The sequence below is a fragment of the Mustela lutreola genome, chromosome 2, assembly GCF_030435805.1.
Source record: "Mustela lutreola isolate mMusLut2 chromosome 2, mMusLut2.pri, whole genome shotgun sequence".
Lineage (NCBI taxonomy): Eukaryota > Metazoa > Chordata > Mammalia > Carnivora > Mustelidae > Mustela > Mustela lutreola.
Window position 1 is genome coordinate 44309747 of NC_081291.1, and position 6526 is coordinate 44316272.

Here is a 6526-nt window from a genome sequence, read left to right on the forward strand (position 1 = left end):
GGCTGGGTATAATATAATAGAGTGCTGGCATTTAAGTAAACTAGCGAAAACAAGCCTCATCAAAAACTTTTTATAGTTAAATTTCTTTTTTTAAGATAACCATTCATACACTTAATTTATTTTTTAATCAATTAACATATAGGTTATTAATTTCAGAGTTAAAGTTCAGTGATTCATCAATTTTAAATAATACCTAGTGCTCATTATATCATGTACCCTTAATGCCCGTAACCCTATTACTGTCAAGTTAAAAAAAAAAAATTGTACAGTTGTACTCTTTGTTATTTATCCAAATAAATTGAAAATTTATGTTTAAGTAAATTCTGCCCTCAGATATTTATAGAAGCTTTCCTTATAATTGCCAGAATTTGGAAGCAGCCAAGAGTCCTTTTAGTATGTGAATGGATAAATAAAATATTGTACATCTAGACAATGGAATATTCAGACCTAAAAAAATGAGCTGTAAGGCATAAAAGGCCATGAAGGAGTCCTCAATGCGTATTTGTGAGTGAAAGAAGCCAATATGAAAAGGCCAGATACTGTAGGTTTCTAAGTGTATGACATTCTAGATAAGGTAAAGCTATGTAGAAAAGAGCCAGATGATCAACCTACTGAGCCACCCAGGCACCCCTGTTTTCTTCTTTATTTTAATTTTGTTTTATTTCCCTGTATTTTTTTTTAAGATTTTATTTATTTATTTGTCAGACTGCCCAAGCAGGGGGAGTGGCCGGCAGAGGGAGAAACAGGCTCCCTGCTGAGCAAGGAGCCTGGCTGGATCCTAGGACCCCTGGATCATCACCTGAGCTTAAGGGAGACCTTTAACCAACTGAGTCACACAGATGTCCCTTACTGTTTTTCTTCTTACTGAATTCTTTACTTCTCAGTCCTTTTAAGAATGAAAAAATTTAAATCCAGAAGTAGTTCTCTGAACATAATTTTGACTGCTGCCCCTATATTTTGACTGCTGCCCCTATAATTATTGGTATAAATATTACTGTTTTTAATGATAATATTATTTAAATTTGGAACCATTTTTGTATCCTCAGTCACTTGCAGAAAGTTTATAACTTTGAAATTTTTGAAAAAATGTTTGATGAATGAAGAAATTTCCAGTTTAGTTACTGTATATTCATATATAGACTTCCCATAGATGTTTCAAATAAAGATAAATAAAGCAATAAGATAAATAAAGGGATAAATCTGATGCAAATGGGGAAGAGGACATTTTTTTTTGCTTTTTAAACTACAAAAATATTTTAAAACAGATAAATAATTTAATATCCATTAATTCCCTTCATTTATGAAATCATACTATACAATACTTCTTGATGAAGTATTTACCATATAACAAGAATATAAATCAACAAGAACCAATTTACTTTTATAATATTTTATACTATCTTATGTTGAAACTACGAGGTAAATAGAGACTTTCTCTAAATAACCTCCTATTATACCTTGCAAGAAATTCTATTTTTAATAATCTGAAATTTGTGTATTTTAAATGTTTCTGAACCATAAAATACATGAATCTGGAAGTGTTAATTTTTGCAGGTTAACAGTAAGAAAATTGATGGGACTTTTACCAGTGAGTACCTGGGGAGCAAAAACAAGCAAAGAAAGAGACAAAGTAGGGGTCAGGGGGTGGGGAGAAGAGCTAACAGAAACTCACATGAAGAGAGCTGATCTTTAATGGTCACATTTTATGGACCCTGAAATTCTAATGTGAGGACATCTGTTTAACAGCTAATGAATCAAACAGATGATTCCCAGAGGGCTCTAAAAGCTCAAAGTTTGCCTTTCAATTTGTGTTAAATTATTTTGAGTAGATTTGTTACCTAAACATAAGCACCTGTAAGAAGGCATGACTGCTTGTATTTTGGGGGGGATGTTTTTGCTCTCATGACCCCATGACCAAATTCTGTCTTCACCCCAAAGCCGGCTGGATACTGGGACAAGAAAGAAAGCAGAATAGTTGTTACAATAATAATTTACAATATTGTTGCAATAATAATTTCTAAGGGCTTTCTTCCATGTATTGGTCCGCGAACATTTTCTATAAAGGGCTAAATGAAAGTTATTGTCAGTTTTATAGGTCAGATGGTCTCTACTACAGCTACTTAACCTTGTCTCCTACTATGACAGCAGCCACAGGCAATATGACAATATGTAAACACGTAATAGTAGCTATGTTCCAATTAAAAAATTTATTTAAAAAACTCTAGGCAAAAGGCTGGATGTGACCTATTGGTTCCCTAGTTTTAATACTGAAGATATTCAAGTGTGTAAAAGCATTCTTTCTAAGATGTTTCAAGCAATTTATATATCCCATCAATGCTTATTTGGTCATTTTTGTTACCAGTTATTTCCACAAAAAATTTGCATAATTATGTCTGTCTTAGCAAATTTCACACGTTTTTAAGGGGTAAATGTGTGTACCTTTGCAACCTGTAACTATATTGGAAGCTCTGGATTGTTTTAAACTTCCCCCACTGTCATTATTGTGTCATTATCTTAGCTTCTTTATCCCTGTAAACAAAGATTGTAGTTCCTTCCCACTGTAAATAAATTTTAGTACAAGCACTAAACTCAGAGTGCCTGGGTTTAAATACAGACTCTGTCACTTATAAACTGTGAATTTAGGCAAGATGCTTATCTCTCCATGCCTCAGCTTTTTTAAGTGAAAACTGGTAATCATGATAATATGCTTCACAGTGCTGTCACAGACTTGACAGTGATAATACCTAAAGTTCTTGGAACAGTACTGGGCACATAGTAAGTGCTTGATATATAGTAGATACTACTTTTCATATTAATTAAAACATTTAATTTATATAGTGCAGAGCAAATATTGTACAGGTAAGTTAGTTTCTTTCCCCAGTTAAGAAAATCCATAGCAGGGGCTCCTGGGTGGCTCAGAGGGATAAAGCCTCTGACTTTGACTCAGGTCATGATCCCAGGGTCCTGGGATCGAGCCCTGCATTGGGCTCTCTGCTCAGTGGGGAGACTGCTTCCTCCTCTCTCTCTGACTGCCTCTCTGCCTACTTTTGATATCTGTCTGTCAAATAAATAAATAAAATCTTTAAAAAAAAAAGAAAAAAAATCCATAGGAAGGGAATAAAAGACATCAATTAATTTGTGGAACAAACATTTATTTTCTCACCTTAACTTTTTTCCTGTGATAGAAGTCATTGGCTCCTGTGGATATTTACTTGAGCCCTTGTCTGAGAGCTCCAGCCTGCCGTTCCTGACAGACTGCCCTACGGATTTCTCACTTTCTTAATCAGGGCCCACCATCCCATAAGCCAACTGACTGCTGCAGTGTATGTCCTCCTGGTTCTGCTTCTCCAGTAGAAATCTGTCTGATTTTTGATGCACTGAGGACTTACTTAGATGTACCATGTACTTAGATGGAGTTAGAGGAAGGGTCTTGGTTAGAGACAGAATTTGAGACTCTTGGGCATGTATGTTAATCGCAGATATTGAGAATGGATGCAATTTCCTGTGCAATGAGTAGAGTTAGGAAAAAAATAAAAAGACTGAGAATGGAGCTGTAGGGAATGCTGAGAGATAGAAATAAAAATGAAGCATAAAGGAAGGAGTCTGAAGATTAGCCAGAGACATGGTTAAAATGAGTCTAAAGGAAGTCAAGTCCCGGAAGCCAAATAAAAAAGTTGTTTTAAAGAAGAAGGACTAAGAAATGAGAGTGTGGCATGAACAGGGGGAATCAAAAGAAAGCAAGAAGGAATGTGGCCACAGAGTAAATGCTTAGTCTCTGACATCAGAGGCTTACAGAGAAAGAAAGATTACATCCATTTCTTCCAGATTGTCAAATTTATTGCCGTAGAGTTGCTCATAGTATGTTCTTATAATAGTTTATGTTTCTTTGGTGTTAGTTGTGATCTCTCCTCTTTCATTCATGATTTTATTTATTTGGGTCCTTTCTCTTTTCTTTTTGATAAGTCGGGCCAGGGGTTTATCAATTTTATTAATTCTTTCAAAGAACCAGCTCCTACTTTCGTTGATTTGTTCTATTGTTTTTTTGGTTTCTATTTCATTGATTTCTGCTCTGATCTTTATGATTTCTCTTCTCCTGCTGGGCTTAGGGTTTCTTTCTTGTTCTTTCTCCAGCTCCTTTAAGTGTAGGGTTAGGTTGTGTACCTGAGACCTTTCTTGTTTCTTGAGAAAGGCTTGTACCGCTATATATTTTCCTCTCAGGACTGCCTTTGTTGTGTCCCACAGATTTTGAACCGTTGTATTTTCATTATCATTTGTTTCCATGATTTTTTTCAATTCTTCTTTAAATTCCCAGTTGACCCATTCATTCTTTAGAAGGATGCTGTTTAGTCTCCATGTATTTGGATTCTTTTCAAACTTCCTTTTGTGGTTGAGTTCTAGCTTTAGAGCATTGTGGTCTGAAAATATGCAGGGAATGATCCCAATCTTTTGATACCGGTTGAGTCCTGATTTAAGACCGAGGATGTGATCTATTCTGGAGAATGTTCCATGTGCACTAGAGAAGAATGTGTATTCTGTTGCTTTGGGATGAAATGTTCTGAATATATCTGTAATGTCCATCTGGTCCAGTGTGTCGTTTAAGGCCTTTATTTCCTTGCTGATCTTTTGCTTGGATGATCTGTCCATTTCAGTGAGGGGAGTGTTAAAGTCCCCTACTATTATTGTATTATTGTTGATGTGTTTCTTTGATTTTGTTATTAATTGGTTTATATAGTTGGCTGCTCCCACGTTGGGGGCATAGATATTTAAAATTGTTAAATCTTCTTGTTGGACAGACCCTTTGAGTATGATATAGTGTCCTTCCTCATCTCTTATTATAGTTTTTGGCTTAAAATCTAATTGATCTGATATAAGGATTGCCACTCCTGCTTTCTTCTGATGTCCATTAGCATGGTAAATTCTTTTCCACCCCCTCACTTTAAATCTGGAGGTGTCTTCGTTTAAATCTGGAGGTGTCTTCGGGCTTAAAATGAGTTTCTTGGAGGCAACATATAGATGGGTTTTGTTTTTTTATCCATTCTGATACCCTGTGTCTTTTGACAGGGGCATTTAGCCCATTAACATTCAGGGTAACTATTGAGAGATATGTATTTAGTGCCATTGTATTGCCTGTAAGGTGACTGTTACTGTATATGGTCTCTGTTCCTTTCTGATCTACCACTTGTAGGCTCTCTCTTTGCTTAGAGGACCCCTTTCAAAATTTCCTGTAGAGCTGGTTTGGTGTTTGCAAATTCTTTCAGTTTTTGTTTGTCCTGGAAGCTTTTAATCTCTCCTTCTATTTTCAATGATAGCCTAGCTGGATATAGTATTCTTGGCTGCATGTTTTTCTGGTTTAGTGCTCTGAAAATATCATGCCAGCTCTTTCTGGCCTGCCAGGTCTCTGTGGATAAGTCAGCTGCCAATCTAATATTTTTACCATTGTATGTTACAGACTTCTTTTCCTGGGCTGCTTTCAGGATTTTCTCTTTGTCACTGAGACTTGTAAATTTTACTATTAGGTGACGGGGTGTGGGCCTATTCTTATTGATTTTGGGGGGCGTTCTCTGAACCTCCTGAATTTTGATGCTCGTTCCCTTTGCCATATTGGGGAAATTCTCCCCAATAATTCTCTCCAGTATACCTTCTGCTCCCCTCTCTCTTTCTTCTTCTTCTGGAATCCCAATTATTCTAATGTTGTTTCGTCTTATGGTGTCACTTATCTCTTAAAACCTAGAAAGAAAGAAAAGAAAAATCTCAGTACACTCAAGGAAAGAGACATCCCCCAACATCCTTATCCTGCTTATTCTTCCCGTATAACACAGAGCTGAGCCCACCTGACCACATCCAGGTAATTTTATCAACTTTTCCATTAAACAAACCTGAGTTAGTACAGTCAGTGATGACATTTGTATGCCAAGGGTATCCTTTGTAGGACTGACTGCATAATGGCTGAAGCTGAGAAATTACAGCAGAAATATCGTGTGGCTCTAAGGATTGTCAAGGATCCAAGATTTGAATAGCTCTCGTGAACACACACAGGAACATATGCAGATGACTGCTTAGTACAGAGGGTAACTCAGCACAAGTGTTATCATTGCCACCAAGACCTTAAAGGAAGGATCTGGAAGATCCTTGGAGTTCTCATCATGTACATTTCTAACCAGAGGTACAACATTGAGCAGGTATCAGATGATTCTGGAGCCCCTCTGTTCTAATTCTTAAAAGATAGAGTTCTCCTGCCCTTACTAGCTTGTTCTGTTGCCAGTTCAATATGGGATAACATGAATTATTCCACTTACCCATTTGTCCTGTTATGATCTGAGGATGGTCAGATACACTTAGTTTTTGATGTTGTTTTGAAATAGATATTTTGTATGATTCTTAATTTTGTTGTATCTTTTTATAAATCAGATGATTGCTCACATAAATAAGTAAGACTGATAACCTTGAAGAATGAGCAAAATAATAAATGGTGAAGTGAAGTATTTATGGATTAGGTCAGATCAAAATTATGGATTTCTTTTCTACA

The 6526-nt window shown here is 36.1% G+C and overlaps 1 pseudogene; it reads left to right on the forward strand.

The window, feature by feature from the left end:
• The first annotated feature begins 3764 nt into the window (after nt 1-3764).
• LOC131825795 (rRNA-processing protein FCF1 homolog) lies at nt 3765-6212 on the forward strand (annotated as a pseudogene).
• Nucleotides 6213-6526: the final 314 nt, after the last annotated feature.